The sequence below is a fragment of the Macrotis lagotis genome, chromosome 4, assembly GCF_037893015.1.
Source record: "Macrotis lagotis isolate mMagLag1 chromosome 4, bilby.v1.9.chrom.fasta, whole genome shotgun sequence".
Taxonomy (NCBI): Eukaryota; Metazoa; Chordata; class Mammalia; order Peramelemorphia; family Peramelidae; genus Macrotis; species Macrotis lagotis.
This window is the reverse complement of record NC_133661.1, coordinates 264,257,340-264,281,698: the sequence shown is the minus strand read 5'-3', so window position 1 is coordinate 264,281,698 and position 24,359 is coordinate 264,257,340.

Below are 24,359 nucleotides of genomic sequence, written 5' to 3'. Positions count from 1 at the left end.
ATATAGACTTGCTTGGGCAACAAAGTAAAGGGGAGAGGAAAAAAAATTAAAATTAAAAAAAATAGTAATAATTGTAGGTATGGCCAGGTGGTGCAATGGACGAAGCACCAGCACTGGAGCCACGAGCACCCGAGCCCACATCCAGCCCTGTACACCCAACAATCACCCAGCCGTGTGACATGCAAGCCACCCGTTCCCCACTGCCCTGCAAAAACCAAAAGGAAGGAAAAAAAAAGACCCATAATAAAATAAAATAGTAGTCATAGTAGGGGTGGCTGGGTGGCACACCTGCCTAGGGCCACACCACCCAGCCCCATTTGCCCTGCACCCTCCCCCAAATAATAATAATAAAAAATGTGCTTCAGTCTTTGTTCCAACACCAACAACTCTGTTGCGGGTGGATCACATTCTTTATGGTAAGTCCATTGCAAAAGTTACTTCCATATTTTTCCACCTCTGCCATTGCTGATCGCAACTCCCTCCTTTCATATTTCTCCACTACCATGTACTATATTTTCTCTCTCCTTTCACTCTGACTCTGCTGTAGGGTCGCTGAGTGGCACAGCAGACAGATCCCTGGTCCTGGGGCCAAGAAGCCCTGAGCCCCCCTACCACCCCTTAGGCCCAGAATCCACCTGGCCCTATGGTCCTGGACAGGCCTTCCAATCCCAGCCCCTTGGAAGAAGTAAAAAAGAAAATGTGTTACATCTGACCACTCTCCCCCCATGGTCCATCCTCTCCTCCTCTATTCACATCCCCGCCTTCCCCCTGCTCCCCCCTCCTCCTTACTCCAGATGTCTATACCCCATTGAGTATATATGCTGTTTCCTCTCCTAGCCATCTCTGATGAGAGCAAAGTTTCCTTCATTCCCCCTTGCCTCCCCGCTTCCATATCATTGCAATAGCTCATTGTAATAAAAAAATCTTATTATATGAAATATCTTGGACTATTCCCCCTCTCCTATTTCTTTCTCCCATTACATTTCCCTTTTTTTCCTATTGACTCCATTTTTACACCATATTTTATCTTTGAATTCAGCTTTCTCCTGTGCTTCAACTATAAAAGCTCCCTCTACCTGCTCTATTAACTGAGAAGGTTCATATGAGTATTATCAGTGTCATTTTTCTATGCAGGAATACATGCAGTTCATCATCATTAAGTCCCTCATATTTCCCCCCTCTCCTCCAATCTCCATACTTCACCTGAGTCCTGTATCTGAAGATCAAACCTTCTGTTCAGCTCTGGCCATTCCAAAAGAAACATTTGAAATTCCCCTGGTTCATTGAAAGTCCATCTTTTTCCCTGGAAGAGGACATTCAGCCTTGCTGGGTAGTTCATTCTTGGCTGCATTCTAAGCTCTTTTGCCTTCTGGTGTATTATATTCCAAGCCCTACAAGCTTCCAATGTAGTTGCTGCTAAGTCCTGTGTGATCCTGACTGCAGCTCCACGATATTTGAACTGTGTCCTTCTGGCTGCTTGTAATATTTTCTCTTTGACTTGGGAGTTCTGGAACTTGGCTATAATATTCCTAGGGGTTGGTTTTTTGGGATCTCTTTCTCAGGGGGATCGGTGCATTCTCTCCATTTCTATTTTGCCCTCTGCTTCTAGAATATCAGGGCAATTTTCCTGTGGTAATTCTTTGAAAATGATGTCAAGGGTCTTTTCTTGATCATGACTTTCAGGTATTCCAATAATTTTTAAATTATCTTTCCTAAGTCTGTTTTCCATATCAGTTGTTTTTTCAATGAGATATTTCACATTTTCTTCTAATTTTTCATTGTTTTGGTTTTGAAGTATTGATTCTTGATTTCTGGTAAATTCATCAACCTCCCTGAATTCTATTCTTTGTCTGAAGGATTAGTTCTCCTCAGAGAGTTTTCTTGTCTCTTTTTCCATCTGGCCAATTTTGCTTTTTAAGGCATTCTTTTCCTCAGTAACTTTTTGAACTGTTTTATCCATTTGACCTAAGCTGGTTTTTAGCATGCTATTTTCTTCAGCATTTTTTTGGATTTCCTTGACTAAGCTGCTGACTTCATTTTCATGTTTTTCCTGCATCTCTCTCCTTTCTTTTCCCAGTTTTTCTTCCAACTCCCTCATTTGATTTTCAAAGTCTTTTTTTGAGCTCTGTCATAGCCTGAACCCAATTTCTGTTTTTCTTGGAGTCTTTAGATGCAGGAGCTTGTGCTTCCTCATCTTCAGACTGAGTATTTTGATCCTTCTTGGGCTCATTTGCAAAATATTTCTCAATGGTCTTCCTCTTATTTCTCTGCTTGCTCATTTTCCCAGCCTGGGCCTAGTTTTGGGGTGCTTCCTGAGCTTTTGGGACACTCCCACAAGGGTCTCAGTGTGTGAGGCTATATCTTCCCTCCTGGTCTGTAAATGACCATAAGCACCCCCCCTCTGCCATGGGGCCGAGGTGGGGGGCCCCCTGCTGTTCTTTGGGGGGCCTAGACTGCGATCAGGATCTGAATGTGGTCAGAGCCCCAGAGTCCTGTTCCAGAGGCAGAGGACAGAGCTCAGCAGTCTCTCTCTCTTCACTCCCCTCCCTCAGCTCAATGGGCTCATGCGCTGGAGGCTCCTGCTTACCAGCTCCTCCTGCTTCTGTTCCTGGATCAGGGCTGTGGAAAGCCCAGGCTGCTTGCTGTGTGCTCTGAGGGCTGGGTTCCACGTGCTTGCTCTGGCAGAGCCCCCCCCCTCCATTCCACCACTTTGTGCCTGGTGCTCCCTGGGGTGCAACTCAGGAGACTCCCCCACTGCTGTGACCCACAGATCCCAGCACCCTGGGGCTACCTCCAGGAGGCTGAAGTTCTTTCGCTCTGGCAGGCCACCCCTCCGGTGGGCTGCCCCTCCAACCCCGGGGAGCAGAGCCTTTCTGCTCTTTTCCAGGTTACCTTGAGTAGGAGAACTGCCTCAATGGGTCCCTTTGTGGGTTCTGTCTCTTGAAAGTTTAGTTAGAGTCTTTAGTTTCAAGTTTTATCAGAGAGCGCCTAAGTCTGGATCCCTTCTAGTCGCCATCTTGGCTCCGCCCCCCCCTTTGAGGCAGTTTTGATGAGAATAAAGTTTAAGTTTTACTCCCCTCCTCCATCTTCCCATCCATTATAATAGATTTTTCAGGTCTCTTATGTGAGATAATTTATTCCATTTAATCTCTCCTTTCCTTTTAAAAAAATTATTTATTTAAGGCAATGGGGTTAAGTGACTTGCCCAAAGTCACACAGCTAGGTAATTATTAAGGGTCTGAGACTGAATTTGAACTCAGGTCCTCCTCCAAAGCTGTTGCTCTGTCCATTGTACCACCTAGCTGCCCCTCCCCTCCTTCTTTCAGTGAAATTTTCTTCCTCACTCCTTTATTTGTTTTTTCGGGATATAATTAATACAATACAATACAATACAATACAATACAATACAATACAATACAATACAATACAATACAATACAATATAATATATACAATAAGCACAATATATACAATATAATACAATACAATATAATAAATACAATATCATATCATATCATAAAATAAAAATAAACAATTTTATAATATAAATATAGGAATATAAAAGTTTTTAATTGCCTTATTGTATTTTTATGTTTTTGTCTTTCATGCTTCTTTTTTTTTTAAACTTTTATATGTTTCCCTTGAGTCTTGTATTTGGAAGTCAGATATTTTATTCAGCTCTGGTCTTTTAATTAAAAATTCTTGAAAATCTTTTATTTCATTAAATGTTCATTTTTTCCCCAAAAGATTATATTCAATTTTGCTATATAGGTTGTATTCCTACTTGTAATTCTAACTCCTTTGCCTTCTGGTATATCATATTCTAAGCCCTTTGGTTCTTTAATGTGGAAGCTGTCAAATCCTGTGTAGCTAAAGCTATAGCTCCATGATCCTTGCATTGTTTCTTTTTGGCTGCTTTTAATAATTTCTCTTTGTTCTGTGAGTTCTGGAATTTGACTATGATGTTCCTGAGACTTTTCATTTGGGGATCTTTTTCAGACAGTGATTAGTAAATTCTTTCAAATTCTATTTGTCCTCTGGTTCTAATATATGAGGGCAGTTTTCTTTGATAATTTCTTGAAAGATGCTTTCCAAGCTTTTGTTTGATCATGGTTTTCAAGTACTCCAATAATTCTTATATTACCCCTCCTGAATCTATTATCTAAGTCACTTGGTTTTTGTTTTTTTGTTTTTGTTTTTTAATTTTTGCAAGGCAATGAGGTTAAGTGGCTTGCCCAAGGCCACACAGCTTGGTAATTATTGTGTCTGAGGCTGGATTTGAACTCAGGTGCTCATGACTCCAGGGCCAGTGCTCTATCCACCATGCCACCTAGCTGCCCCTAGTTTTTTCCCCAATGAGAAATTTCACATTTTCTATTTTTTTGATTTTTTTAAATTTTGTTTTACCCTATCTTGATGTCTCATAAAATCATTTAACTTTTAAGGAATTATTTTTTTCAAAGAGCTTTTGTACTTCCTTTTTCCATTTCACCAATTCTATTGGTGGGGGGGGGGGAGGGAATCATTTTCCTCAGTAAATTTTAGTTTATTTTTTCCTATGCTATTGACTCTTTTTATGATTCTCTTGCATTACTCTCACTTCTTTTCACAATTTTCTTTTTTTTTAAGAAAGATTTTATTTATTTTGAATTTGACAATTTTTCCTCTAATCTTGCTTCCCTCCCCCCCCACTCTCCACAGAAGACAGTGGTATGCATTGATCTAAGTTGAATGGGATGAGAGAGAAATCATATCCTTAAGGAAGAAACATAAAGTATAAGAGAAAGCAAAATTATATAATAAGATAACATTTTTTAAAAATTAAAGGTAATAGGGGCGGCTAGGTGGCGTAGTGGATAAAGCACCCGGCCTTGGAGTCAGGAGTACCTGGGTTCAAATCTAGTCTCAGACACTTAATAATTACCTACCTGTGTGGCCTTGGGCAAGCCACTTAACCCCATTTGCCTTGCAAAAAAACCCTAAAAAAAATTAAAGGTAATAGTCTTTAGTCTTTTTTCAAACTCCATAATTCTTTTTCTGGATACTGATGGCATTCTCCATCACAGATATACCAGTGAAATTTTCTTTTACTTCTCTAGTTTGCCTTTTTTATTTTAATTTTAATTTTAACTCTTTTTCAAGGCAGTGGGGTTAAGCGACTTGCCCAAGGCCACACAGCTAGGCAATTATTAAGTGTCTGAGGCTTGTTTGAACTCAGGTCCTCCTGACTCCAGGGCCAGTGCTCTATCCACTGCACCACCTAACTGACCCTCTAGTTTGCTTCTTTAAACTTTTTTTAGATCTTCCAGAGATTTTGGGGGCCTGAGACCAAATTATATTTTTCTTTGAGGTTTCATATGTAGCTATTTTGTTACTATTATTTTCTTTTAAGTTTATGCTTTGATTATTTCTATCACCATTGTAACTTTCTATAATCAAGCTCTTTTTGTTGGGTTTTTTTTTAAGACTGTGTGTGTGTGTATGTGTGTGTTTTAAAGATGAAGTAGAGAGGGGGAAGAAGAGAAGAATAGTGTGTGTGTGTGTGTATGGAGAGAGAGAGACAGAGACAAAGACAGAGAGAGAGAGAGAGAGAGAGAGAGAGAGAGAGAGAGAGAGAGAGAGAGAGAGAACCTTTTGTGAAAGTACTTTAGGGTAGACAAAGGAATTCTTTTTTCTCTACTGAGGTGAATATTAAATATAACATTTGCCATTCCTGTACTGGGAGTGTCCTGGCTAAAATTCAGAGCATGTTCACTTTAGCAATCCCTTTATTAGAAGCAAACAGTCACATTGGCACTATTTTCCCCCAGTAAAATGGAATAGAACTTATTCCAGCTGATTGACTGGGTATGTTGATATTGCAAAGTAGGACCTAAGGAATAATTAATCTGACTCAATCCTCCCCTCCCAAGAAAAAGAAATGTTCCCTCTCAAAACCTTTTCCTCTCAGTTCATACTCCAATTCAATAAAATATTTCAATCATTGTAAATCATTCTCATCAAACAAAATCTTTCCATTTTAAACATGAGTGAAAAAAACTATCTCAATAAACCACTGTAGATATAAAATCATCAAGGCATAATATGCAGATTTGGAAACTGAAATTTTACCTAACTGCCCAAAGTAAACAATGGTAAAGGATTTGGTACTTTATATCTTATTTATTTGTAAAAGCCAGGACCTTAATCCAGAAAGCAAACAGCACTTATCCTCTTTTCCCCCTAAAAAACTTTTTTTTACAATGTCTGGAACTTCAGCAATATTGTTCATTTTAATTCCCTTTCCTGCTTTAAAAAAAAGTTTTACTAGCTAAGTGTAGGCCAGTGTTGTTTTTTTTTAAAGTTTATTAAAAACTCAACATTGAACTTTAATAAACCAATTAAATTTGTAGTAACTATTTACATTTAAATTAATTTCAATGCATAATATTGTACCAATTTTTCAATCATTCTTTCTGAATCTGATTTCACACTTAGGATTACAGTTTTAGAGCTGGAAGAAATCTCAATTTGGATCATTTAGTACAACCTCCTGATTTTATGAATAAGAGAACTGGGGCCAGAGTGATAAAGTATCTTGGACAAGGTCTTGCAAGAAATTTGCACAGAGAGAGAATTCAAATCCAGCCCATGTAAATCTAGATTCATTAATCCTTCTACTTCAAGTCTTCTTTTGTCCATTCTTGTATTCCCATCATCAGCCCAGTATATTTTCTCCCCAGAGGGAAGGAGGGACTAAAGAATCATGGGACTAGGAAAGCCCCAGGATTTTTTAGCTCTGTGGAAAGGGAGAGACTATGGGATTTGGGCTTGTATCAGTAGCTGCAAGCTGATTGCAAGTAAATGAAGGATGTTGTTACCCTGAACTGAATAGAAATATGAGCAATTGGAGCTGTTTGTGGCTCGTTGACCTACTTAAGGAGTGATTTGCTTGGATAGAATTTTGGATTTTCCCCTGATTATTCCTGCTTTGTTGCTTCTGGGACCTGTCGAATTTTTCCATTCTCCATTTTTATCTTCACCCCTGCCTCATTATTCACTACCTGGTGAATTGGTATCTCTTACCCTTGGGAATTTCCCCACTCATTTTAAGTCTTCTTTGTTTGCTGTCTGTGTTTTTATAATAGATTTTGTCTCTGGATAATTATAAGCTGATTTTTTATTGCATCTTTAGCCTGTGTTTGCTATTATAGGGAGAACCACATAGGAAGGGAAGGTGAAAAGAGGACTTCTGAGACCATTTGCCTTATAATTAAGGCCTGTATTAAGGCCTGTATTAAGTACCCTCTGACAAGACAAAGTCATCATTACCTTTTTTCTCATAGATGATCACAGTAGAAATTCACTCTTTTGGTTTTCCCTTTTTGCATTATTTTATAACATTCTTTCTAGATATGTTTGCTTTCTTCATATTTGTCCATCTTAATTGTATCACAATATTCCATTATTTTAATGTATCACAATTTATTTAACCATTTCCTTATTTTTGTTGATTTATTCTTTATAGAATATTAGTTATTCATTCTAACTGAACTGATCTGTTCTAAATCCTCTATTTTTAAATCCTTCTACTTCTTTTCTTTTTTAAAGTTTTTTCGCAAGGCAATGGGGTTAAGTGATTTGCTCAAGTTCACACAAGCTAGGTAATTATTAAGTGTCTGAGGCTAGTTTTGAACTCAGGTCCTCCTGACTCCAGGGCTGGTGCTCTATCCACTGCACCACCCCTTCTATTTCTTTTTTAAAATTTAAAGTTTTTCTTTTTTTTATTTTTCTTTAATTTATTTACACATTACTAAAATATTCTTGTTTAAGAGTAAACATAATACCCTCTCCCTCACAAAAACATAACCTCATGAGAAATAAAGTAAAAGAAAGAAAAAAAATGTTTCAGTCTGTGTTCTGATACCATCAGCTCTGTCTCAGGTGGATTACTTTCTTTATCATAAATCCATCATAGACAAGTTACTTCCATATTTTTCCACAGTTGCTGTTGCTGATGGTAATTTCCTCCATCCATTTCTCCCCACTACCATCTAATTGTCTCTCTCCTTTCACTCTGTCCTTCTTCAAAAATGTGCTGTGGGGTGCTGAGTGGCTCAGAGGACAGAGAACTGGCCCTGGGGCCAGGAGGCCCAAAGCCTACATCCCACCCGAGATCCAGAAACTACCCGGCCCTGTGGTCCTGGACAGATCATCCAATCCCAGCACCTTGCAAAAAGTAAAAAAGAAAATGTGTTATATCTGACTATCCTCTCCTGAACCCTATCCTCTATCACCCACATCCCCTACCTCCCCTCCCCCATCTCCCTTCTCTCCCTTTTCTTCTTGATATCTATACCCTATTCAATATATATCCTGTTTCTTCTCTGAGATATTACCAATGAGAATGAAGTTTCCCTCATTTCCTCATAGCTTCCCCCCCTTCCATACCATTGCAAAAGCTACATGAAATATCTTTTACATGAAATATCTTAGCCTATTCCTCTTCTCCTTTCTCTTATTCCCAGCACATTTTCCTTTCACCCAATGACTCCCTTTGTACAATATTTTCAAGTTCAGCTTTCTCCTGTGCCTCATCTATAAAAGCTCCTTCTACCCACTCTATTAAATGATAAGGTTCATTTGAGTATTATCAATATTATCTTTCCATGCAGGAATACATGCAGTTCATCATTATTAAGTTCCTCATAATTTGCCCTTCTCCACTCTTCACCTGAGTCCTGTATTTGAAGATCAAACTTTCTGTTCAGCTCTGGTCTTTTCAACAGGAACATTTGAAATTCCCCTGGTTCATTGAAAGTCCATTTTTTCCCTTGGAAGAGGATGTTCAGTTTTGCTGGGGAGTTGATTCTCAGTTCCATTCAGAGCTCTTTTGCCTTCCAGAATATTATATTCCAAGCCCTACAAGCCGTTAATGTGGATGCTGCTAAGTCCTGTGTGATCCTGACTGCAGCTTCAGAGTATTTGAATTGTGTCCTGGCTTCTTGTGATATTTTCTCTTTGACTTGGGAGGTCTGGAACTTGGCTATAGTATTCCTGGGGGTTGGGTTTTTTTTAATCTCTTTCCCAGAATCGAGGAATTCTCTCAATTTCTATTTTGTCCTATGCTTCTAGGATATCAGGGCAAATTTTCCTGTAGAAATTCTTTAAAAATGAGGTCAAGGCTCTTTTCCTTATCATGATTTTCAGGTACCCCAATAATTTTTAAATTATCTTTTCTGGATCTGTTTTCCAGATCAGTTGCTTTTTCAATAAGATGTTTCACATTTTCTTCTAATTTTCATTCTTTTGGTATTCAATTATTGTGTCTTGATTTCTCGCAGTCATCAGCTTCCTTTAGCTCCATTCTACATCTGAAGGATTTGTTTTCCTCAGAGAGCTTTCTTATCTCCTTTTCCATCTGGCCAATTCTGCTTTTTAAAGCATTCTTCTCCTCAATAACTTTTTGAACTGTTTTGTCCATTTAACCCAAGCTGGTTTTGAACATGTTATTTTCGTCAGCATTTTTTTGATCTCCTTGACTAAGCTGCTGACTTTGTTTTCATGTTTTTTCCTTCATCTCTTTCATTCCCCCCCCCAATTTTTCTTCCATCTCTCTTATTGATTTTCAGAATCTTTTTTTTAGCTTTGTCATAGCCTGTGCCCAACTTTTATATTTCTTGGAGTCTTTAGATGCAGAAGCTTGGACTTTCTCATCTTTGGATTGTGTGGTTTGGTCCCCCATGGGACCAAAGTAATTGTCTATGGTTAGGTTCCTTTTTTCCTGTTTACTCATTTCCTGTTTACTCATTTTGGGGTGCTTCCTGAGCTTTTGAGTATTATTGGGACACTCCCCCACAAAGACCTCAGTGTGTTGAGGCTCTGTCTGCTCTCCTAGTCTGTGGAATGACCACAAGCTCACCCCTCTTCCCTGGAGGCTGTGGGGGGGGGGGGTCCTTGCTCTATGGGGGGGGGGGCTAGACTGCAATCAGGGTTTGAATGTGGTCAAAACCCTGTTCCAAGAACAGAGGACCAACTTCAGCAGTCTCCTTCCACTCCCTTACTTGCATGGGCTGAGCTCTAAGGGAACAGCTGCCTGGCTGGCTGGTTCCATGGGCCTGCTTTCTTTTCCTGGGATCTGGGCTGTGCTGAGTTCCTGGGCTTTGTGCTCGCTCTGGCAGAGGTCTCCCTGCTGATCTTCCAAGTTGTGTTTAGGGCAGGTCAGGTAGCTGCTTCTGCTGCTGGGAGTTGGCACTCACAGGCATCCTGGTGCTGTTTCCAGGAGACTGTTCACTCCGGTGCAGTGCTACCCCTCCAACCCCATGGAACAGAGCTTCCCACTATTTTCCAGGTTACCTTGGGCTGGAGAATTGCCTCACTGGCTCTTTCTGTGGGTTCTGTATCTCAGTAATTTTGTTAGAGTCATAATTTTAAGGTTTTTTTGAAATATTTTGGAGAGAGCACCTAAGAGAAGCTCTTCTCCTGCCACCATCTTGACTCTGCCTCCCTGTGGCTGTTAAATCCTTCTATTTCTAAAAGATTTTCAGATGAATAAAGAGTTTCTGCTTCAGAAATTCTCTAGCAGAGCCTGTTAGATCAAAATGGTTCCTCAACTACAGCCCTCAAACTTACAGCCCCTAAAGAAAATAGACATATTTTTTTTTATTTTCTAGATATGTTTAGGACTACAACTGGGACAGCTCGGTGATTCAGTAAGATAGAATGCTGAGACTAGAATCAAGAAGACCTGAGTTCAAATCCAATCTCAATTACTAACTAGCTGTGTGACTCTGGTCAAGTCATCTAACCCTGTTTGCCTCAGTTACTTCATCTATAAAAATGAACTGGAGAAGGAAACAGTAAACTACTCCATTGCCTGGAAAATCCCAAATGAAGTCATGAAGAGTTGGACCTAACTGAAAAACAACAGGAGTAAGTTAGCTAAAGATTTAGTGCTTAACCCTGTGCTTTGGATGCTTAATAATTATGTTTGATGAACTGTAAACATTTCATTAATATATATTAGGGTTAATTTTCTCTAAGAAAAAAATCTTTGAAATTTAGATGACTCAAAACATTTTTTCTTTTTTTCTTATATCATTAAGAAAAAAGAAGGAAATGCCTAATGTGTCCATTATTTTCCCATTCCCATTAATACTAGAAAATATTTTAAGAAGTATAAGAATACCACCCATTTAGAAAATTTCAATCAATTTTAGCTTATTGCTTCCCCATCCCAGATATCTTCTGTCTTCTAAGCTTTCATGAGTCTTAGAAATAGGTGACCTTTGAAGTTACAGGAAGAGAAAATGTACTCAAGTAAGAAAAGAGGGAGTTTTAATTCTACTACCTTCCTAATACCTATGCCAGGAGCATAAAAACAGAGTACATTACATTAAACCTTTGCTATTCATCTAGAGTCATCTAGAGACATAGATATCACACTTGCATCTAACCTCCCACACTCAAGAGTGTTCCCTGAACCAGATTAAAATATAATTGGGAGATATTTAACAAAATAAATAAAAATGTGATAAAAATAAATAATATTACATTTCAAAAATGTTAATATGTGACCATCAGGGATCCTTTTGCATGATTTAATGGCTCTCATTTCTATTTAATAGGGCAGTGAGGTGATGTAGCAAACAAGGTTATAAATATGAAACTCATCTCCCTGAAGTTAAATCTTACTTCAAACATTTTACTAGTCAAGTGATCCTGGGTAAGTTCATTAACCCAGGTTGTCTCAGTTTCTTCATCTGTAAAGTGACCTGGAGTATAAAATGGCAAACTCCTCTGGTATCTCTGCCAAAAAAATCAAAACAAAGCTTCAAATAGAGTCACAAAGAATGAAAAATGACATCAATTTATACTGCTGATCTAAACGTCATTAGTTTTTTCAAAGTCTTCCATGTATCAGAGTTTTATTTTTGTTTAACCTTTCCCTTGACCTTACTTCTGCATAAAAGTCTGTATTTAAAACCTCCTCTTGTCTCCTGGGCTGTTTAACAATCAAATTATTTGTTATTATTAAGCTATTTTTTGACCAAATATGCATAACTCTGGGCAATTCTTTCTTATATAAAAAATGAAAAACTTTACACCTTAGTATAAAGGAGGGAGTCCTCCCTCTGCAATATGGGAAAACCATCCACATATACTGTTTTCAGAAATAGAGGAGACAACTCCTTTGGTGAGTGAAGACTGAATCCGTCCCCTGACTTCCACTAAGATTTGTTAAAAAATAAGGGAGAAATGGTCATGGGTGCCCCATTTAGGGATGGAAACAAATTATCTGCAAAGGGCCATTGAGATTGCCTGCCTTCAATTTTTATTCATGGTGAGTGATTATTCTTATTGTCCCTGAACTCATGACTTTTAAAGATACAGCAAATGGTTCAACAGAGCATTAAAAATTTGTTTGTGTTGCCAGAATTTATTAATAAGAAAGAAATTTTGGCCTAGCTTTACTATGAAACCATTTCCTAAGCAGAAATGTCATGCATACTTCCTGCGTGACCTCAATGTTAATTCCAACCAATAATTTAGCAATCCAGAAAGGTCATTTAGTAGATTTAGAATAATCAGGCCAGGAATGGGGTATTCTCTTGGGAATGGGAGAGAGCAAAATAGAGATAATGATTAACTTTACAGAGAAACTCCCTTTAATTGTATCATGTCAGCAGAACTTTTCCAGATGACTTTGCTCTGTATGTAGGGATTCTCATTCTCATTCTGTGCCAGCCTATGGAAATTATCCTTAAGAAAATTCAACCTGAGAAGCAAGGAGCCAGCAATAGGGAATAGAAACTATTCAGGGACCAAACCCCACTATGTTAATAGAACTTCTTTCAGGGCTCAGCTGAGGTCCTATCTTCTACAAAATGCCTTTCCTAACTTTCCCTTAATCTTAGTGCTTTCCTTCTGAGATTAACCACAATTTATCCTATACATACATACATACATACATACATACATACATTTTATATTTTTTGTACCCTTTTTTTGCATTTTTTCTCCTCTATTAGTTTGTGAGATGCTTGAGATCAGGGACTGTTTTTTTTGCTTTTCATTATGTCCCAGAGCTTAGCACTAAGCATCACAAATTAAAGATTACTTGCTGACTTGACTCTAGTACCATCTTGAACACTGTTTTCTAGGAACAAACATTTCAGAGCATCTATATGGGAAAGATAGAGCAGGCACATGGGTTGGAAGCCCACAGGTATTTGACTGCTCTGACCAGGAATGTGGGATCGGGCATTAGCAGTGTTCTACCTGGGAGAACCCAAGGGAACTGAAAATTCACAGCACTTTGATCTGAGATCCTCCAGACAGCCTGAAGACCCTAGCAATGTGTTGCCAAGGGTCTGTGAGTCCAGACTACTTTTATGAGGAAGCTCCAGAAAGCTATGGGAAGATCAGAAACCCATAGAGGATGAAAGGACGATGCTTGGACCAGGATGCCTTAGACAGGTGCACTCTTATCTGAGATGCTCCAGAAATCCCTGATGACTAGATATGGTATAGCCCAGGAATTGGGTCCAGGAGAGGGGCAAGTGAATAGAAAGCATAGAATACTATGACATGGAAGCTTCAGAAAAGTCCAAAATTTGCAGCAATGTAACCGAGGACTGTATCCATGAGCCAGCAGCATTACAATCAAGACTTTTAAAAAGGGACAGAAGTCCACAACATTCTACCCTAAGATGCTCTAGAAGTCCTTGAATTAGGCAATCTTTACAACCAGATGATCAAAAGCCTCAAACTTGCTAACATTCTGAGCAGGAGACCAGGAAATCAAGGTCAACTTAAATCGGAAACCATTCAGGACCAAAAGAGGAAACAAAGTGCCCAGTACTTTAAAAAGTAAAGAATATCTGGATTAACAAGAGAGTAAGTAGACTACTTGAATAGTCCATTATCAGAAGCGAAGAACAGAGCATGAATAAACTTCCAAGGAAGGGAACTCCAGGATGATATGGATTGGCAAGTGAGTTCTGACTAGTATTTTGAGAGTAATAGATTCTGGGTGCTGCAAGGACTGTTTATAATTGTGGAAAAAGAAGGTATCTTTCCAGTCTCTTTCTATGATTCCCTATGGTCTTGATCCTTATACCAAAAAGAAACAATGCAGAGAAAGAAAAGTACAAACTAATATCCCTAATAAACACTGATGCAAAAATTTTAAATAAAATATTAACAAGTAGATTAACAATAATATATAAGAAATATACCCTATGATGAGATGAACTTATACCTAAAATGCAGAGTTGATTCAACATAAAATGACTATAACATAATAAACAATATATTATTATGAGGTATAAATAATTATTCATATAAGAACATAACAGATAATTTATGCAACACAAAATATAATATGATGCAATCTATTATATAGAATACAATAAAATTAATATGTATAAATAACAAAATAATAAAATATGTGATATATTATTGTGATTATATGATTATATTAATAGATGATAAAAAGGCGATTGACAAAAACCAGCACCAATTTTTATTAAAAACCTAGAAAATAAATGAGCTTTCCTTTAATGTGATAAATAATAATGATATAATTATGATATTATAATAATATAATAATGCTTTAACATGGGCAAAGCACTTTACAGAATTTTCATTTTATCCTAACTAGAATCCTTTGAGATAAGGGCTGTTATTTACACCCCCACCAATTTTACAGCTGAAGAAATGGAGAAAGACTGAGGTTATATGCTTTGCCCAGGAAGATTCAGATGAGGCAGGATTCAAACTCAAATCTTGCTGCCTCCAGTTACAGTACACTATTCACTGCACCAGATCATAGAGTTTAGAGTTTTACTAATCATTCAACTAATCAACAAACTGACTTGTCAGGGAACACACACTGAAAAAAAAGTCAATGGTACAATTAAAGTATAGTTTCCCTATTAATCAATTGTAATTGGAAAATGGCCCAGTGATTTATTTTTTGGTTAGATTTCTTAATCAGGACTTGGTCTGGTGTATTTTCTAGATATTCATGGAGTAATTGGGTTTTTTGGCAAGTGAACTTTCATTTATTATTACTATTATTACATTAATTTTGTTATAAGAGTAAGCATAAAACATAAACCGCCCTCCCCCCCCAAGAAGATGTGAAACCTCAATAATAATGAGAGAGAGAAAAAATATACTTCAGTCTGTGTTCAGATTTCAATGGCTCTGTCTCTGGGGTGAGTTGCTTTCTTTATCATAAGTCCACCAGAGAAGTTGCTTCAATATTTTTTCTACAGTGGCTATTACTATCTGTACCTCCACTCTATTCCTCCCCACTCTCATTTATTCTGTTCTCTCTCTCTCTCCTTTCATCCTGGCCCTGTCCAAAAGTGTTTTGTATCTGAGTACCCTCTCCCTCAATGTTCCCTCTCTTATATCACCTACTCCCCCCCTTCCCTCCCCCATTCCCCTTCATCCCATCTCTTTCTTCTCATTTTTCTCTAGGGTAAGATAGATTTCCTTACCCTATTAAGTGTGTATGTGTGTTATTTCCTCTCTGAGCCATTTTTTTTAGGTTTTTGTAAGGCAAATGGGGTCAAGTGGCTTTCCCAAGGCCACACAGCTAGGTAATTATTAAGTGTCTGAGACCAGATTTGAACCCAGGTACTCCTGACTCCAAGGCCAGTGCTTTATCCACTATGCCACCTAGACGCCCCCATCTGAGCCATTTCTGATGAGAATGAAGGTTCACTTATTCCCCCCCTTGCCTTTCCCCTTTCCACTTCATTGAAAAAACTTCTTCTTGACTCTTATGTGAAATATCTTAGCTTCTTCTTCATCTCCTTTCCCTTCCTCCCAGTACTTTCCTTTATCACCGTTTGGCTCCATCTTTTTACTATATATACCATTATATTCTGCTCCTTCCTATGTCCTGTCTATATATGCTCCTTCTAACAGCCCTTATAAATGATAAAGTTCATATGAGTTATCAATATCTTCTTCCCATGCAGGAATACAAGCAATTCAACATAATTAAGTTCCTCATAGTTAGTACTTCTCATCTACCCACTCTATGGTTCACCAGAATCCTATACTTGGAAATCAAACTTTCTATTCAGCTCTGGTTGTTTCAATAGGAAAGTTTGAAAGTTCCCCCCTGTTTCATTGAAAGTCCATCTTTTCCCCTGCAAGAGGTTGTTCAGTTTTGTTGGGTAGTTGATTCTGGGTTGTAAACCAAGATCTTTTGCTTTCTGGAATATCATATTCCAATCCCTATGAGCCCTTAATGTAGATGCTGCCAGATCCTATGTAATCCTGACTATGGAGTCTCAGTAGTTGAATTGTTTGTTTCTGACAGCATTTAGAATTTTCTCTTTGATTTAGGAGTTTTGGAATTTGGCTATAATATTTCTGGAAGTTTTTCTTTTGAGATCTCTTTCAGGAGGTGATGGTGAATTACTTCAATTTCTATTTTACTCTCTGCTTTTAGGATCTCAGGGCAATTTTGCTGCATTATTTCTTGAAAAATAAAGTCTAGGCTCTATAATAGTTTTTTTAGTTTTTTTTTTTGCAAGGCAAACGGGGTTAAGTGGCTTGCCCAAGGCCACACAGCTAGGTAATTAGTAAGTGTCTGAGACTGGATTTGAACCCAGGTACTCCTGACTCCAGGGCCAGTGCTTTATCCACTATGCCACCTAGCCACCCCTCTATAATAATTTTTAAATTATTTCTTCTGGATCTGTTTTTGAGGTCGGTTGTTTTTCCAATGAGATATTTCACATTTTCTTCTAATTTTTGGCATTTTGGGAAAAGTTTTTTATTTCTTCCTGATTTCTTGCAAAGTCATCAGCTTCCTTTAATTCCATTCTGCATTTGAAGGAGTTATTTTCTTCAGAGCTTTTTTATCTCCTTTTCCAGCTGGCCAATTCTGCTTTTTAAAGCATTCTTCTCCTCATTTGCCTTTTGTTTTGCTTTTTCCATTAGGCCTAAACCGGTTTTTAACATATTATTTTCTAAAATATTTTTTTGCATTTCTTTCACTAAGCTTTTGATTTGGTTTTCATGATTTTTCTGCATCGCTCTCATTTCTCCTCTCAATTTTTCTTCCACCTCTCTTAATTGCTTTTCAAAGTCTTTTTTGAGCTCATCCATACTCTGAGCCCATTTTCGATTTCTCTCAGAGGTTGTGGATCCGAAGCTTTGATTTTGTCATCATCTGAGTATGTGTTTTGATCTTTCATGGGACTAAAGTAACTATGGTCAGATTCTTCTTTTTCTGTTGTTTACTCATTTCCTCAGCCCAAGACAAATTTATAGCACTTCCAAGGCTTTCTGGTTTTTTGGGGGGTGGGACACCCCACTGGGACCTTTATTCTTCCAAGGTCTTATGCTCTCTTGCCTATGCTTTGATATGTAGATGACCACAGCACTTCCCTCTGTCCTGGAGTGTAAGGAGGAGTCCTGCTTGTCTATCTTAGTATGGAAGCCCCAACTGAAACCTGGATCTGAGTGTAGACAAACAGCAGAGTCCTACCCCGAGGAAGAGCAGAGAAATTTCTGCAGTTTTCCCTGACCCCCTTACCATCTGTAGGCTGTGCTCTGGAGGTGTACTTTCTCCAGATTCTCACTGCAGGTTCTGCAGGCTGGTCCTCCCTCACTCCACACTCATTCTGTTGTAGCAGAATTCTCTTCCTGCCCCTTCAAGTTGTGCTGCAACTGAAGATTTTTCCAACTCCTGGTCCTTGTGAAACACATCTTTCCCCACAAAACTTCTAAGTTCTCTTGGACTGGGAAAATGTATCACTCAGTCTTTATGTGGGTTCTGCCCCTCTAAATTTTGGCTAGAATCATAATTTGTTGGCTTTTGTAGTTTGGGGGGGGGGGGGAAGGAGTTCCAGGGAAATGCTGCCTTTATACTGCCATCTGGGCTCCATCCTCTTCATGGAGTAATTGTAAATAAGAAATGCTTACTACTACTCCCCCATCATGACTGACCTTGTCTACATAGTCTTCAACTTAGTGGGCAGCACATGTCAAAATCAAGAACTTCAGTTTTTCTGAGTTTCAATTTGTATGTGGAGAAAGAAGTGTTCTTGTCATTCAACACTAGTGGACAAATGCAACTAGTTTCTGTTGACCATAACTTTTCTAGGACAGAATTGAAGCAGAGTGCAGGACAAAGGGTTTTCATTGACCACCACTCATGTATGTTTGAGACAGTTGACCTGGCAGACCAGTTAACCAAGTCATTGAAAACTTATTTGCATTTATCCCTCCAATGGACTTTGTGGTTCTTAAGATAATCATTCTTTCTTTCCCTTATTCTCTTCTATCTCCCCTAATTCTCTTCTATCATAGAAGCATTAGTGAAGTCATTCATTAGTTTAAAAATAGAAGCAATAGTTTGTTGTCACCTGTATGAGATAACAAGCACCAAATCTAGAGAAGGGACAACTTCATGTGTGGTGAATAGAGTGCTGGGTCTGCTCAGGAAATTGTTGTCATTTAGTTGTTTTTTTCAGTTGTGTTTGATTCTTCATGACCCCATTTAGAATTTTTTTGGCAAAGATACTAGAGTAGTTTACCATTTCCTTCTTTAATTCATTTTACAGATGAAGAACTGAGGCATATAGAGTTAAATGACTTGCCCAGGGTCACAAAGATATTAAATGTATGAGGTCAGATTTGAACTCAGATCTTCCCAACTCCAGGCCCACTATGTTATTTAGTTGCCCTTAGAGACAGAAAGGTCTAACTTCAACTCTGACCTCAAACACTTACTACTTATGTGATCCTAGGCAAATCATTCAACTTCTGTTTACCTTGGTTTTCTCATCTGGAAAAATGAGGATAATATTAGAATCTACCTGCTGAGGTTCATGTGAGAATCAAAGAGTTAATACCTTTAAAGCACTTGAATGCCTCACACATAGTAAGGGCTCTGTTAGCCTTCATCATCATCAATATCATGATCATCATCATTATTACTAAAAGACCTTATTAGTTTATCAAGGTTCTGTGGATATGGCCAATTCAAGATCTTTTTTGTTTTTTTCCTTAATCAATATATATAGGTTAGCTACTATATTACTCACATAGTTGAAAGACACTTTTCAAATCTGGAATTTGTACTTTTAAAAGCTTCAAACCATCTTTCTGTACTGGATACAACACTTTCCTTGACCTCTCCTGATATTTTTCTAGAGTCCTCTTGACAATCATATCATGAAAGTGTTCCTACACACCCTGGTAATTTTTCAAATACTTTCTTCCTTAGTCATCAGAAAGTGTTAAGTATGCTCAATATATTCAATATTTCAAATTCAAAATTTGATAAACTCAAACTGATGAAACCAAGCTGGGAAAATGAAAGCCATCTTCTCCTTGACTTTTATAATAAAAATCTGGTGGTAGACTCAATAGCTTGACACAAGCTTCCAAACACAGTGTAGGGTATTTTTAACTCTACAATGTACTGGTCCACTTTTAGTCCTTTTCATCCAAGTCTAATAGCCTATCATTCCATTCTTCTCCCATAGCTATAGGTGATCCATTGTCCATGGTGATATTATTGATTAGCTAGTCTTTGAGATAATCTCTGGACTCATCTATCATAGATAAAGGAATTTTCCTGGATCACTCCTAGAACAGTTGGAATAAGAGAATTTACTTGATTCTGTGGATCATTCCTCAAGCACCTCCAAACATCTTAGTTATGCAATGAAAATCTTGTTTAGTGTCTGTCTCCACTGATCTTTCCAGTCTTCTTGAACTGGCAAATTGCAAAATTCAAATACCTCAGGCTCTACTTCAAAGATCGAAGAATGCCTGCTCTCATGTCCATTATAATCATTTGCCTCTTTGTACTGTAAGTCAAAGTGTAAAGGTATCAAGTCTCTTCTTTTCATTTGCAGGATCCTAATAGTCTCTTGAACAGAATGGAATTGATTTCAATCAGCACTGACACATAGGTGATGAGTATGGGTATATCAAAGTCCTGGTGTCTACTGTTCTTTTGATAATTAACAACTTCCTTGGTAAAACTTCAAGCTTACATAATCCTCTAAGTCCAAGCCCTTTCAAAGGTGATAAGGGTAATTTTTTAAAATGTCTGCTTGCAAATGACTGCAAAATGTTGATCACCTGCATTTCATTGTCAGGAAGAACACTCTGTGCTGCATCATCAATCTTCACCACCTGCTCCATGAGTCCATGAGGAATAGATCCATAATCTAAATTCCTTATTAGCAAGACTCTTTTTATTTATATCATTAGAGTCTGGCACATAGCAAACACTTACTTTTTGATTGATAAAAAACAGAAGGCATGTTTGCTATTTTCAGGACCCTAAAATCCTCTTTTTTGACCTCTCTTTTTGCAGTGCTAAAGCTATATTTTTCTCATACATGCATATAACTTGTGTATGATCATTTTTCTGTGGTTATATATAGAATAATGTATTCATATCTTGTTTTAAGATGATGACATTTGTGTATCAGGTCACTGTACACTTCATTCTTTTGTCCTATTTCCTTTCCAAGTACAATTTTTTTCCCCCAGAGTTTCCTCCTTCAAGAATTTTTCTGTCTTCTACTTGTTGTCTATTTTTTCAGTATGACTTTCTGGTTTTGTTTCCATATCCCATATAGTGGAAGAAGTTCCAAGTCTATTTGTAGTTGGGGTTTCCCAATGTGAGGACTCTTGAGGTAGCTAGTTGGTGCAGTGTATAAGGCCCTAGCCCTAGAATCAGGAAGATCTGAGTTCAAATCTAACTTCAGGTGCTTACTATCTGTGTGATTCTGGACAAGTACTTAACTTCTGTTTGCCCAAGTTTCTTCAACTGTAAAATACAGATAATAATAGCACCTACCACCTATCAACATTGTGATCACTTTGCATTTTGCCCACTATTTCTACTAACCTGTCAAAAACTGGTAGATTCTATAAAAGTTCTCAGCTGCTCAACTACATTGTCATTCCTCGAAAACGCATCTTTGGTTCAGTCTTACCCTAGCTTCTTCCAGCCTCATTGTACATACCTTTATCTATTTCTATCATGAAGTTTATGAAATGATAAAGCCAGAGGACTTTTCCTCACTGTGTTAAACTGTAGTTAATAAATGCAGTGGAACAAGGAGACTAACCAATGAGAACCCAGTCTTTGGACCATGTCCAATATGGTGCCAATACCTACAGGTATCACTTAACTGTCTCCTGTTTGCTTGCTCCATAGTGATGAGTAGCACAGTGGATAGAGCACTGGTCTTGGAGTCAAGAGGATAGAAGTTCAAATCCAGCCTCAGATACTTGACTCTTACCTCCTACTAGCTGTGTAAACTTGGGCAAGTCACTTAACCTTGATTGCCTCATATCCAGGGCCATTTCCAGTCATCCTAATTCATATCTGGCCATTGGACCTAGATGGCTCTGGAGGAGAAAGTGAGGCTGGTGATGTAGCACAACGCCCCCTCACTCAAATCCAATCCTGTCATGGCATCACCTCCCTGATGTTGTGGTCTTCTTCTAACCTGAAGGACAAACGTTATTGTTGTTGTTGTTGTTGTTGTTGTTTTTAACTGACCAGTGAGTCAGAGCATATCCAAAAGACTAAAGCAGATGGATTCTCTTCCCTTGTGACAAATGAGTCAAGAACTACAATAAGCCTACAAACCAGGGAAGAAATAGCAAGAGTGGCATCAGAATGCTGCCTACTGATTTATTTCACAGCCAGATGACTGAATTCATAGTGCTGCTGTGTCTTTGGTCTCTGCTGTGTTTATTTTTTTCTGATCTTAGGTGAATGAGTAATAGAGATGGAAGAGAGCAGGTTATGACCTTGTGAGCCTCAAAACAGGTCCAGTGACTGGAGATAATTACAGAGACTACTAGTAATTGCAGTAATTGGACACAGTGAGAAACCAGACCTGAAAAGCAATCTGTTTGTCACAATCTAACAGTGACATGGGGCAGCCCAGTGGCACAGTGGATGGAATCTGGACCTGGAGTCAAGAAGACTCCCCTTCCTGAGCTCAAATCTGGTGTCTGACATCTACTAGCTATGTTACTCTCTGGGTGAGTCTCTTAACCCTGGTAAATCATTCCAATATCTTTGCAAAGAAAACCCCAAATGTGGTCAAGAACAATCAGACATGACTGAAAAATGACCAACTGAACAACTACAGTAGTGAATCAGTGCAGCACCTAACACATTAGCCTGCAATCAAGAGAAGCAAGAATGCGAGTCCATTGACTATGCCCCACTAAGAAGTGAATTAGGGCGGGAATTTTTTTTGTAGCAACCACTTTAAATCTGAGCATAATCTCCCTAGCTAACAAAATTAGTGATTTATCTCTCACCTTTTGTCCTGGGAAATAATTAAAAGGAAAAATGACAGTCCTCACCTCCTCTAGGAGCTCAATCTAGTCATAATGCACCACACCAGACTATTGACTCATTCATCGCCTAAAAAAGGTCCCAATAGGTCTTCTCTTTCTTTGCTTTAGGAAACTGTAACAACAGCAACAACAAAAAAACCATCTTTTCTTTTTCTTGCAACTCTAAATTTCAATCTAGAGAATCATTCTGTGAAAATGTTACAGCTGTAAATCATATGTCCTCCCACCTGGGGACTTTGTTCGGGTCACTCTCCTCAATTGCATTTAAGCAAGGAAACAGAGATCAGCAATGCAAAGTTTAATCATATTTCTATACTAAAAGGACAAAGTAAATAGAAAAAAGGACATGAAATATTTAAATAGTTTCAAAGCAGACACCATCTCAGGAAAGAAAAAGGAGAAATAAAAAATAAAATTTTAAGTTTTTAATTTAAAAGATTTAAAAAAGTTATTCACTTTATGTATATTCCTAGGTTTTTAAAGAATAACATCCATGACATCTTATCCATGATCTATATAGTGTTCCAATCCGGTAGCTTATGGCTGTGAATCTCACAAATAGCTTAAAACTTTCACACTTTGTCTTTTGCTCCACCACTTGAAAAAGTAGCTACCTTTTTACAGTCTGTAACTTGGAGGATTAGTCAAGGAATCATATCTGGGACCTTCCAATATTTGGAGGTTAAAACAGCTTTCTTAGGGAAGGAAAGTCAATTTGAAAAGATCAAAAACAGCATTTTTCATCTCCAGCATACTAATCTCCTTAGTTCACTAAATTAGATATCAGATCCTTAACTGAGATATTTAATGCATATATTTTCCCAATTTACCACTTCCTTTTGTAGCCTAATTGCATTAATTTCATTTGTCTAAGAGTTTTTCATTAATTTATTATTATCTTTTGTGATCACCTCTATCCTTTGTTTGGCTAAGAATCTTTCTATTCATAACTATTTGTTAATTTTTTAATTAACCATTACTTAAGTACCATCTTGAGTATATGGTATGAAAACAGAGCTATCAAATTCAAGGTCAGCCATAAGCAACAAAACCCCCAAATGCAGCCCAAACCAGATTAAAGTACAATTGGAAAACTTTTAGTAAAATAAGTAAAAATGTAATATAACATATTGTGGTTTTCTAAGTTAATATGCAGCCTATAGTGGTCTGTATCTATTTGGATTTGACCCCCCGATGTAGGATGTTGATTGAAAATGATTTCTACCATATACCAATAATTATTATTAAATAAGGAATTCTTTCCCAAGTATTTATGTTCTAAGACTTATTGACTATAGCTTTATTGTGTTCAATTCATTCTGATATATTCCCTCTGATCTACTTTCTATTTTTAAGTTAGTACCCAATAGTTTTTGTGATTATTCCTTAACAACATAACTTGAAGTCTGAAACTATTCTCCATTTATTTCTATTTTCATTATTCATTTTAATTAAGTGAGACAATTAAAATCTTCAATATATACAAAACTTTAAAACCTTCCACAAAAAATCAACAGAATGTCTCTAAAGCAATAAGAAAGTCCAGAAAAATAAAAAAGGAAATCTCATTAAAAGGAATTTTAAAATACATAAACTATCTAGGAATTGACCTACAAAAGCACACTTAAGACCTGTATAAATATAATTGAAAATTGATCCTTAAAGAAATAAAGAATAACTTAAATAATTAGAAGCATATTAAATGTTAATGACTTGAGCAATATAGTTAAAATTTTGAGAGTCTCTAAATTGATTTACAAATTTAGTGCTATGTCAATCAAAGAACCAAGAAGACACTTAAAAAAACCATAATCCTTTTGGGGGAACAAAAGATCCTGAATCTCAAAAGAGAATAATAATAATAATAATAATAATAATAATAATAATAATGATAATAATAATGATAATAATAATAATAGAAGGAATGAGGTGCTAATGTTATTTTTAGGTATTTTTAGATATTCAGGATCAAGAAAGAGATAGCCCTGCTATATTCTG